Source organism: Heptranchias perlo, chromosome 31, assembly GCF_035084215.1.
Source record: "Heptranchias perlo isolate sHepPer1 chromosome 31, sHepPer1.hap1, whole genome shotgun sequence".
NCBI classification, from domain to species: domain Eukaryota; kingdom Metazoa; phylum Chordata; class Chondrichthyes; order Hexanchiformes; family Hexanchidae; genus Heptranchias; species Heptranchias perlo.
This window is the reverse complement of record NC_090355.1, coordinates 17897227-17910394: the sequence shown is the minus strand read 5'-3', so window position 1 is coordinate 17910394 and position 13168 is coordinate 17897227.

The window sequence follows — 13168 nt, the reverse complement described above, 5'->3', positions numbered from 1 at the left end:
AACGTGCTATATTGATAACTTTATGTGCCGTCTTGTGTTTCAGTTTAAGATATTGCTAAATTAAAATTAGAGTTATTGAGGTTAACTAACCTATTAACTTGTGAAAAACAGACTTTTATTGTGGCAACGGTGAAATTCTGGTTATGATTTATGTGATGATTTCTAAGTCCGGACATGAAATAGAACAAATTGCCATTTTGCGTTTCTTAAATGCTTTAATGATTTGAAGTAAATGCCGAGTGATTTGAAGGTTAAGTTGTGTTGAGTATTGGTAAGCGTGAATTGATGTGTTAAAATATTGGGACATTTTGAAGTAACTATCTGTTTAATCATGTTTCACGGCATACGGATATGTGATAGCTGTTAGCAAACCGACCCTTTGATCATGTGATTGATGGTGGTCAAACCAAAGTGACCATAAAGAAGGAAAAAAGAATGGTTAAAGGATCTCTGCAATAACGATCTGGAGTAGTTAGACTGTACTGCAGAATTGCTCATGGGTGTTTTAAGTTAATAGAAGGAAATACTATCAATTTCTGCTATTTTTAATAGATTTTCAATTACTAATGATGGATAAGAATTGGTAAATCTTCTGTGCCTTCATGGCTCATGTTTTGAAAATTGTAAATCAGTGAAGATGAAATTTATTATCCAGAGTTTAATTGTATTCGGATCTTTGTGCAAATTATCTGCTATTGTGATTGACTCCTCCTCACCTCCTGAACTTCCAACCATGTTAATCTGCTGACTCATAAGCCATTTTATTGTCCCTTAATGAGAAAGAGAGAGAAAACTTGAGAGATAGGCTCTCCAGTGTTCTACTGGCACAGTGCTTTAGTTACACATATAAGATTTTTAAGTTTCTTAATTTATATGGATATTTCCCCACGGTGACAGAATTAAATCATAAAATCATGAATTGACAAATTAACCCCTTGGGCTCTCAAGAAGAGCCACAATGGATTTCCTATTATTCTTTTCTTTTACACAGGGAACTATGGTTTTCAGGCCAAAAGTGTTGATAGTGCAGGATTATCAAGAGTGGTTCTTTGACATACAAGTGGCTTCACAAAGTTACGGAGCAACCTTTGCTGGAGGAATGTTGCTTCAGGACATGGTCCAGTGGTGTGAACAATTTAAGATCTTATCAGCAGACATCGGCAGATATCCAATATCACAGCGCAGTAACAATTTGGACTGAGACTTTGCCTCTGAAAGGCTCGCTTTAACCCATTCATGGCTATTTATTGTCTTTTGACACTCAAAGTGGGGAGATACGGGAGTTACATCCAAAAGTAATTACAAGCACTTCTGTCTCTACTGTAAAACCACCAAGACTGGGCATAATTTGTTTCTGAAATTGGAACTGATGAGATAAATTGATATGAGCCCTGAAGGAAGGGCTGTTCAAGGGAAAATTTACCTATAGTTTAAGGGGATAATCAAATTATATTTTTAAATATGAGTCCAGTCTAAATGGTTCCTGTCCAAATCTGTGTATCAAGGAAGAAAGTATTTTGGAGGGAAATAAAATTGTACATTTACAATCCCTGTTAGTCCAACAATACTGCTCTCTGGAATTAGGATAATTTTGAAATGATGGAATGGACTCAGGCACAATGTAATGGAATATTTTGGAAAATGAAGAGCAGTCCAAGAAGAATTTAAGTAAGATAAACCACGAAAATGTACTGATATTGGACCAGACGGTAAATGCTGTATTGGACAGTAAAGTTCCTCCAGGGCTCATGAAGGAGATGAAATGGTTATATAACGGGATGGGTAAAATTGGATGAGAGGAAGTGATTGAGAATTGAAGTATAGACACAGAGAAATTACACCACCAAATGGGAATTTCTCTAAAGTCATCACCCTGGGTGAGTTTGAGTAAATAAATCACCTGGGCATGATTTCCCAAAAGATATCAATCTGGTATAAATGTGCGATCTAGTGAAAGTCAGGAAAGTGCAGTTGAGAATAGTAATTTGATCGCTTTCCCTTGGAGATATTTGTGTCCTTACCTATACTGAACAATGAGAAAACTGCATTTGATTGCCTGGCCACTACCTGAGACATCGGGACCATGCAGGGGGAGATAAGCAAAGACCTCCAGACACTCCCCGATGTTTTGATAAAATAACCTGAAAGACCAAGAATAGCTACAGTGGACATGAAAGATACAAATGTATGTTGCCATCAATTGGAAATGGAGACAAAGATGAAGAACATGATTACAAAGGCCCACAGCCTGGTGCGCTATTGGAACCACTCTTCAAACAGAGCGGCTGCTCTTACAGAATTGAATCTTACTGGACATATGACATGTGCCATGGAAAACACATTCGGAAATACCATGAGGAAAAAAAGAGACTAGCCAGCAGAAAGTTAATATTCAAGAATATTACCTGTGATATGTTGTGTGTGAGGCAACCAGTATGCGGAAATGCGTGATGAAGATGCATTGAAAAATGGGCCTCAGACATGCTCAGTTACTTGACAACAGCACGGCATGAAATGGTTAATGTGGCTGAGGAGAGTGAGAAAACCTTTTAAACAAGGCACTGATACATGCTCCATAGAGAAACCGACTTATTAATGAAACAATCAGGATAGAGTTGAATGCTGGTATCTATCAGAGGGATTGAAATTAAAATAAAGAGGAACACAGTAGTTTGGATTTCCAAAATTCAGGGTTAGGTTCCTTTCAGTTAACAATGAAATTGGGACAACTGAGGAAAAATATCCACAAGATGGATATTAGTAAAAGGAGAGCTGGAGAATCTTTTAAATCAGTGATTTTTTGATAATATGGTACATTGTAGTTTTCTGTATAGTGTAGTATGATTTTCTGTGTATATCATGATGTGTGATATTAACCAAATGAAACTGAGAAGCAATATGTATATTTCTAGGTGTGTTTATATAATAAAATGTAACTCAAGGTGATGTTCGACAAGACCAAGACGAAAGTTACAAAGTAACGTGAAAATTGACCCAGAGTGGTTTCATTCTGGTTCAAAGACAGGGGTATGGTAGCATTGTGGTTAGGTTACTGGACTAGTAATCCAGAGGCCTGGATTAATAATCCAGAGTCTATGAGTTCAAATCCCACCACAGTAGCTGGGGAATTTAAATTCAATTAATTAATTAAAATCTAGACTTAAAATACTAATATCAGTAATGGTGGCCATGAAACTACCAGATTGTCATAAAAACCCATCTGGTTCACTAATGCCCTTTAGGGAAGGAAACCTGCCGTCCTTACCCGGTCTGACCTATATGTGACTCCAGACCCACAGCAATGTGGTTGATTCTTAATTGCCCTCTGAAATGGCCACGCAAGCCACTCAGTTATACAATCTCGCTTAAAAAAAGTCATAATAAGTATATGACACGACAAAGGCAAATGGGCAAACCAAGCCCAGTCAACCCTGCTAGGTCCTCCTCTCTTACATCTGGGGACATGCCAAAATTGGGAGAGCTGTCCCACAGACTAGTCAAGCAACAGCCTGACATAGCCATACTCACAGAATCATACCTTTCAGCCAACGTCCCAGACTCATCCATCACCATCCCTGGGTATGTCCTGTTCCACTGGCAGGACAGACTGACCAGAAGGTGGCGGTACAGTGATATACAGTCAGGAGGGAGTGGCCCTGGGAGTTCTCAACATTGACTCTGGACCCCATGAAATCTCATGGCATCAGGTCAAACATGGGCAAGGGAACCTCCTGCCGATTATCACCCACCGCCCTTCCTCAGCTGATGAATCAGTCCTCCTCCATGTTGAAGAAGCACTGAGGGTAGCAAGGGCAAAGAATGTACTCTGGGTGGGGGACTTCAATGTCCATCATCAAGAGTGGCTCTGGTAGCACCACAACTGGCCGAGTCCTGAAGGACATAGCTGCCAGACTGGGCCTGCGGCAGGTGGTGAGCAAACCAACACGAGGGACAAACTTACTTGACCTCGTCCTCACCAATCTACCTGTCGCAAATGCATCTCTCCATGACAGTATTGGTAGGAGTGACCACCGCACAATCCTCGTGGAGACGAAGTCCCGTCTTCGCACTGAGGATACCATCCAACATATTGTGTGGCACTACCACCGTGCTAAATGGGATAGATTCAGAACAGATCTAGCAGCTCAAAACTGGGCATCTATGAGGTGCTGTGGGCCATCAGCAGCAGCAGAATTGTATTCCAGCACAATCTGTAACCTCATGGCCCGGCATCTTCCTCACTCTACCATTACCAACAAGCCAGGAGATCAACCCTAGTTCAATGAGGAGTGTAGAAGAGCATGACAGGAGCAGTACCAGGCGTACCTAAAAATGAGGTGCCAACCTGGTGAAGCTACAACTCAGGACTACACGCATGCGAAACAGCGAAAGCAATATGCTATAGACAGAGCTAAGCGATTCCACAACCAACGGATCAGATCAAAGCTCTGCAGTCCTGCCACACCCAGTCGTGAATGGTGGTGGACAATTAAACAACTAACGGGAGGAGGAGGCTCTGTAAACATCCCCATCCTCAATGATGGCGGAGTCCAGCACGTGAGTGCAAAAGACAAGACTGAAGAGTTTGCAACCATCTTCAGCCAGGAGTGCCGAGTGGACGATCCATCTCAGCCTCCTCCCGATATCCCCACCATCACAGAAGTCAGTCTTCAGCCAATTCGATTCACTCCACATAATATCAAGAAACGGCTGAGTGCACTGGATACTGCAAAGGCTATGGGCCCCGATAACATCTCGGCTGTAGTGCTGAAGACTTGTGCTCCAGAATTAGCTGCACCTCTAGCCAAGCTTTTCCAGTACAGCTACATCACTGGCATCTACCCGACAATGTGGAAAATTGCCCAGGTATGTCCTGTCCACAAAAAGCAGGACAAATCCAATCCGGCCAATTACCGCCCCATCAGCCTACTCTCAATCATCAGCAAAGTGATGGAAGGTGTCGTCGACAGTGCTATCAAGCGGCACTTACTCGCCAATAACCTGTTCACCGATGCTCAGTTTGGGTTCCGACAGAACCACTTGGCTCCAGACCTCATTACAGCCTTGGTCCAAACATGGACAAAAGAACTGAATTCCAGAGGTGAGGTGAGAGAGACTGCCCTTGACATCAAGGCAGCATTTGACCGAGTGTGGCACCAAGGAGCCCTAGTAAAATTGAAGTCAATGGAAATCAGGGGGAAAACTCTCCAGTGGCTGGAGTCATACCTAGCGCAAAGGAAGATGGTAGTGGTTGTTGGAGGTCAATCTTCTTAGTCCCAGGATATTGCTGCAGGAGTTCCTCAGGGCAGTGTCCTAGGCCCAACCATCTTCAGCTGCTTCATCAATGTCCTTCCCTCTATCATAAGGTCAGAAATGGGGATGTTCGCTGATGACTGCACTGTGTTCAGTTCCATTCGCATCCCCTCAGATAATGAAGCAGTCCGAGCCCGCATGCAGCAAGACCTGGACTACATCCAGGCTTGGGCTGATAAGTGGCAAGTAACATTTGCACCAGACAAGTGCCAGGCAATGACCATCTCCAAAAAGAGAGAGTCTAACCACCTCCCCTTGACATTCAACGGCATTACCATCGCCGAATCCCCCACCATCAACATCCTGCGGGTCACCATTGACCAGAAACTTAACTGGACCAGCCACATAAATACCGTGGCCACAAGAGCAGGTCAGGGGCTGGGTATTCTGCGGCGAGTGACTCACCTCCTGACTCCACAAAACCTCTCCACCATCTACAAGGCACAAGTCAGGAGTGTGATGGAATACTCTCCACTTGCCTGGATGATTGCAGCTCAAACATCACTCAAGAAGCTCGACACCATCCAGGACAAAGCAGCCCACTTGTTTGGCACCCCACCCACCACCCTAAACATTCACTCCCTTCATCACCGGCGCACTGTGGCTACAGTGTGTACCATCCACAGGATGCACTGCAGCAACTCGCCAAGGCTTCTTCGACAGCACCTCCCAAACCCGCGACCTCTACCACCTAGAAGGACAAGAGCAGCAGGCACAACACCACCTGCACGTTCCCCTCCAAGTCACACACCATCCCGACTTGGAAATACATTGCCATTCCTTCATCGTCGCTGGGTCAAAATCCTGGAACTCCCTTCCTAACAGCACTGTGGGAGAACCTTCACCACACGGACTGCAGCGGCTCAAGAAGGCGGCTCACCACCACCATCTCAAGAGCAATTAGGGATGGGCAATAAATGCCGGCCTCGCCAGTGACGCCCACATCCCATGAATGAATAAAAAAAAAATGTAAGAATGTGGTCTAAACTGAGCATTGTCAAGTATCCCATCTCACATAGCGCCTGGGTATTTAGCAATACGGCGGTGCTGGGGGAGACAAAGTTGCTGTCCCTGTGTGAACAAAAGCAGCTTGTAAATACCCAACAGGAGATAAAGGTTGAGGTAGTCATGCTGCGTGATATGCTGCACCTGAAGTTGTTTAACACAGAGCCAGCATGGGAGTGGGATCATTTACGACAAGGAGATAGGACTAGAGATGCGTATGTGCAACATTGACAGCCGAATAGTGGAAAGATAGGACACTATGCACCCAAAAGTTAGAGCTCTTGGGACAGTTGGAAGTCTACAGTCCACTCAGATCAGAAGAGCAAATGGCTCAGATAGGTATGTGATGCTATCAAGATCAGAACGTTAGGTAAAGCCATGTGGCTGTTGGAGATTACAATTGAAAGACTAAAATGAAACAACGCAATGCTGACATTGAAAAGGGGGCATCTACCCTTTCGAATCATGAATGATGGAAGGTGGAATACAATGTCGGGCAGAATCCATGGGTAAGATTACTCTCATATGGCTTTGTGCTCGTCCAAGGCGTTGTGATAATTGTTTTAATCATACGACTAATATGTATGAAGCAGACACTGAAGAAAGTCAAACGTAGACAGCAAACCTTAGAAACCACTGCTTTGCTCAAAAGAAAATAGGATTGGTGTGAGGACTCAAGAGTATCTTCATTCCTTCAGACATACTAAAATGTTGAGGCTAGCTAGAACTCCCGTTAGCTTCAAGGCCTATGAGATGATCCATCAACTGCAGGGACAGGGAAACGTTGTGCTAAGAATCCTGTTATTGAAAATAAGGAGAGATAAGGGGGTTACAAGGTGCTGTCCCATCTGAACAAGTACGTGTTGTTTTGGGAAATACTTGATTGGATGTGTTTTACTGCAGTTCCATTCTATTGGGGTATAATTGGAGGGGTCTGAGACTTTGTTAAGTGTAGAAGCGAGAGGCAATAGAAGCCAGAGGAGCGAGAAGTGGACACACCTTCAACCCAGGACGGAACGGGTAATATAATTCTTGTTCTGTACTGATAACTACAGCTTAGGCACTTGCATGTGTTGATCCTTGTGTGAAGTTAATAAAGTATCACTATATCCAATTGGAGTCAGATCAAATCTTTATCAAGAGGAGCAAGAGTTGCCATTTAAATATCAGAGCAGAGTGGAGCAACAAGTGGCATTGATTGCTGACAGAAATGTGTTTTGTTGGGTGCTGCTGCCAGATCAAACATATCCAGATTAGCAGTGGGTGTCAATCACCAGTCTCCACAAAAATGACTCCACCAGGAGGAAAACTTTCGGAGAATATAACTTGCAAATAAAGACAACCCCACCACATACACGCTCTACATCCCCTGACGTTAATTTAAATTTCTCATCTAACATGCAAATATATATGGTGGTTCTGGATATAGCACATCATTCTCTTTTTATTTTGCTGAAATATGATCTATTACCAAAGCCAACTTACATCGAATTTGTCAGGAACCATAATTGCCACCATGACACTGGCTTTGGTTTCCTCATTGGTTACTATAAATCAGTGATGATTTTCCTACGTACTTTACGATTTTAAGATATTACGGCAATAATACAGAAAACTATTAAATTAATTGAACAATCTGTATAAACAGAAAACAAATGCTGCAATTTGTTAGGCTGAGCCTATTCCTTTAACAAGTAACTTAGCAACCAATGACATAAAAGTTATCACCGGGAATCTTTTTTTTACAGAGACAACTAATACATTAACTTAGATAATGTGGAATTACCAGTGTATAAGCTTTGTATATTAAATAGTCTGATTATTTGATCCTCCCTGATTGGTTTCTATCCAAAATACATGATTATCTTTCCTTCATCTGCAGTTTCCTGGTATTAACTGCTGTCGGTGACCCTACTTACCCAGCTCTGCTGCACAAATGCTTTTCCATATCTGGCAGTCATGGATTAAACTCCAGAGCAGGAGATGCAGAACCGCACTGCTTGCCTTCTCCATCACCTGAGCTGATGAGCGATGTCGTCCCATGCCGGAAAATAATTAGGTTCACTTCAAAACATAAGAGACAAATCCCAAATCATGGGCAGGTGGCCGACTTTAAGAGAGATACTGCAGTGCTTTTACATGATGAGGAGGGTGGATGTTTACAAATATACATACGAAAAGTAGGGCAGCTAAGCCATCCAGCTTGCCCCCTCCAGCCGCAGTGTGACCACATACAACCAATGACCCAACCTGCAACCATGTAATTCCTGAGAAGAGGCAAAAAACTGAGGAAAAAAACACTCTCCAACTTCCTAAGGCAATCAAGCAAGACTCCAGGTGTCTATAGTGGCTCATAATTCTTCATAGCCATGACTAACTAGAAAGTTACCTTCCATAACTGGGAATGTCTTTGTTCAGGAACCAATCTAGTTCCCATTTAAAGGACTGTAGCAAAACCATAACCACTAATGTCTCAGCAGTCTGTTCCAAAGGCAATGACTCGATGTGAAAAGAAAATCTTCCCAGTATTTAACCTAACTCTTTGCCTAAAGATTTTATATGTATTTCCTCTAGTCCTACCATCCGTATCCTTCCCTAATAACCTATCCAATACCTTCATCATTTAAAAACCTCAATCATATCTCTCTTAACCTGCATTTCTCTAAACTAAATAGCCCTAAATCTTGGAGCCTATCCTGATAACTAAGAGCTCTCAAGTTACGTAACATTCAGGTTGCCCTCCTCTGCACCTTCTTCAGAGCTTTGTTATCCTTCACTGTGTGCAGAGACCAAAACTGGACACAATACTCCAAGTGCATGCATATCAAATCCTTGTATTGCCTAAGTATAGTGCTCTTGCTTTTATACTCAGTATTCCTAGCAATCACCTATTTTGCCTTCCCAACAGTCACCTCATGCAGCTTGTGCATCTTTAATGAGTTATTAACTATTACCAGTCCCTGTATGGATTAAACATGCATGGAGTAAACCAACCCCAAGTGACTAGCACCACACTTGTCCACATTGAAGGACATCTGCCATATGTGGGCTCACTCCTTTAATATATCTACGTCAACCTGCAACCTATTGACTTGGTCCAAATTATTAATCCCTGCCCACATTTTTGTGTTTGCTGTCAATTTGTGAATGGTTCCATTAATGCCTCGTCTAAAATGTTAAAAGAAATGATAAGTAGTCTTCACACAGAGCCTTGTGGAACTCCACTCGTGACCTGGCCCCATCCGGGTCCATTCCAATTAGTGACAATCCTCAATCTACGAGATTCCAACCAATTGTTGGATAATATCTGTCCTATAATCTCATAAAATCAAATCTTTTCCTTTAGCTTTAGTTTAGTTTGATCTGCCAGAGTCAATGCTGGATCCACTATTTACTACAGAGTAATCAATGGAAGTATAATTTTCATCTATCAATTGCCAGAGACTAATAAAGTTTTACTGAAAATCACAATAGGCTCTCAGCATGTATCAAATTCTTTTGAAGTCCCATCTCCTATTTACTTTGTTTGCTTAGTTGTGTAAAATCCCACTAAATGCAAGAGAAAAGTTTACAAGTAACTATCACAACAATCTTTAGGCACAACACAAGTATCTATCCAAGTACGTCCCTGTATTATATTCCTGAAGTAGAGTGTGATTAATAATATAATTACACTTTTGTGTACTTCCAATAAGATGCGACTCTCTGCTTTTGTCTTGTTCCACGTGGAGGGACATTTACAACCCAGCCCCCACAATAACTGTCCATAATGAGCATTGCAAGACATAGGAAATACACTGTTAAAGGAGAACTACAGGTGGGAGTAAGTAATAGAAATTGCAAGAACTTACCCCTTACAGCTGCTCAGTTATTTCCCACAATTGGTTACATTCTTTTCAGAGAGTTGTTCTTTTGTTCTATTGATCTTTTTTCCCTTCTATCTGTCAAAACATTGAAATTTGAGTGTATTATTTGAAAAAGGTTAATCCCACCTGTTCCAGAAGCTCTGCCTGGCAGAGAACTCCTCTTTGATTCAAGACATCTTCAGAATCAAACTGTACACTTTATTTTTCTCTGTGCAAAAATTCTACTGAAATCCTCAGGGATTAACAAAGATTCAGCAGTTAGTGAAAAAGCACTGCAGTGAGGAAATGATTGTTATAAATCTGAACAGAGGAGGTATTCATTCTGCTATAACAGGCCTTGTGTCAGTCTTGGATCAGCGGGAGCACTCACGCCTCTGAATCAGAAGGTTGTGGGCTCAAGTCCCACTCCAAAGACTTGAGCGCATAATCTCGGCTGACACTCCAGTGCAGTACGGGGGGAGTGTTGCACTGCCAAGAATTATCGTCTGATGAGACATTAAATCCAGGGCCCCATCTGCTCTCTCAAGTGGATGTAAAAGATCCCATGGCGCTATTTCAAAGACGAGCAGTAGAGTTCTCCCGATGTCCTAGCCAACATTTATCCCTCAACCAACACCAAAGAAACCAGATTAACTGGTCATTTATTTCATTGCTGTTTGTGGGAGCTGGCTGCCGTGTTTCCTACATTACAATAGTGACTATACTTCATTGGCTGTAAAGCGCTTTGGGATAGCCTGAGGTTGTAAAAGGCGCTATATAAATGCAAGTCTTTCTTTCTTGCTCTTGTTTGTTGAGATGTGAGTGTTCAAACAGAAAATCCGACATCCATTTCTAATGTTCAGATCTGCTGCCAGGGTGGGGCAATGCTTTGATATTCCAACATGGGGGTGGGGGGGCAGGGGGGAGTAAGAGTTATAAATGCATTTACGATTTTACTGCATCTAGCACACAGAAGTAACCTTTCCCATACTGTGCTGGAGCGCTAGGTCGTGTGACTACACGAGAAGTCAGTTTTCATTGTTGGGCAGGAGGACACTTCTGCCAAGGACACTTCCCATGGGAGATAACAACCTGTACTGACCCCAACTTTCATCATTTTTAGTGAACAGTTCAAGGCAGCACTGCAAAGATCTGATTATCCTATTGGATGGGCAATGCTGTATTACCCAAGTAGTCTGCGAGTACAAAGAAAGACAATCACATTTCTTTTTAAGACTGATGTTCATAGCAACCTTTAATTCTCCGCTGTAAAAACCACTAGATGCACAGAATTTGTGAATCCTTTTTCTACTAGGTTAAAAAAAACGTATTTTGCTGCCATGGCAACTAACGTACACAAAAGAAGAAATGTTCTGAAAATGGTGTTCATAACACACTCTGCATGAAGCTTTCGTTACACACAGAACCTAATTTTGAATTTGTGCGACAAAGGAGCTCTTAATTGCAAATGAGTCCTTGATTCCCAGTGAAATCAGGGAAAAAAAAGAAACAGTATTTTAAATGAAAATAAAATAAAACCACTGCAGCAATTCTGTAATCTGCAGAATCTAGATTTACTGCTTCATCCTTCATTTTTAATCATTATGCATAATGTATTCATTTCTACCTTATGAATGATGACTACACATCTTTATGCAAGTTAGAAACAAAAAAGGAAGTACTGGCAGCAACCTCTCCAACTGATCTATAAAAGCAGTATTTACATTTACAAGGTATTATGCAGACAGTCAGACATTATTTCTAATTGCCCAGCTTTCATTTCTTTATAACTTTGTTTGAAATTATCTGTGAAAATTTAAAGACATTTACAAATCAAAAATTAAAATAAGATCAATTTCATTAATAAGCAATATTTTGCAACTCTTATCTGAATACTGTTGCACAGATGATCCCCACTCATTCTTATTCTGGAGCAATTTAATTGCTTTAGATAAAAGATTTTTTTGATAAAGTCTGAAAATGTGTTAATGTGTCTGATAGTCTTTAGAGCTCCTTCTGTAGTTTCATCTGGACTAAAAACCTCTTTGATCACTTAGATCAAAGAAACTTGGTTTTCTGAGGTGCTGATGAGACTCTGCTCTACGTACTGTGCTCCTTTGCACTGTGCTCCCCTCTTGCTGAATTCATCAAAATGTGTGGAAGCTGATTCCCCAGTCTGAACACTGAAGCGGCAGGACCAAGAAAAAAAAACTGGCTCGATGCTCACTGACATCCCATCGTCCCTGTGGTAATTAGATGCCTTCTCACTGACCCCACATACTCTGGTGAGGGTCAGCGCTAGAGAGTACTGATGGGTGTGATCCTACCGTAACTGCTGGGATTGTGGTCATGCAAATTCAGGGATAATTAAGTGAAATTCCCACCTATTTTGCTGACCGAAAAGGCTCACTGTAAGATCTCACTCTATGTAAGAGTGGTGTGTATATATATATATATATCTTGTATTTTTCCAAGAACTCTATCTCTCTTTATCTATTGAATTATAGACTAATTAGAGGCCAAAAGATAAATGATAATTTGACGAGGAGTGAAGTGTAATTTATGCTATGCAAGTAAACGACCACTTAAACTGGTGTTTCAGTTGGCAGAATACTACCTACATAGGTGGGAGGAATGCAATTACATTCAAGATCCTATTATTTACCATTCAATGTTGAGAGACTGTGGGTGGCTATTGCTCTTAGACCAAAACAGGTTAGCACAAATGAGATGAAATGCAGCATTATCAAAAGTGGAATATTAATTTGTTTTCCTCGCAAGCTGAAATCTTAACAAATGTAAAATTCAGTGGCATTCACCACATTAATGAGGGGGCTTTGCAGTCAGGATTCTTTATAAAAAAATCAACCAGTTAAAAAAACAGGATCAATCTTGACATTGGTTTGAATTTGATTTTTTTTAAACAGCAAGTGCTGATGATATAATTGGGGAATAGCTTGGAGGAGTTAGTGAACAAAATGGCATGGGCCAACTGAATCAGTACA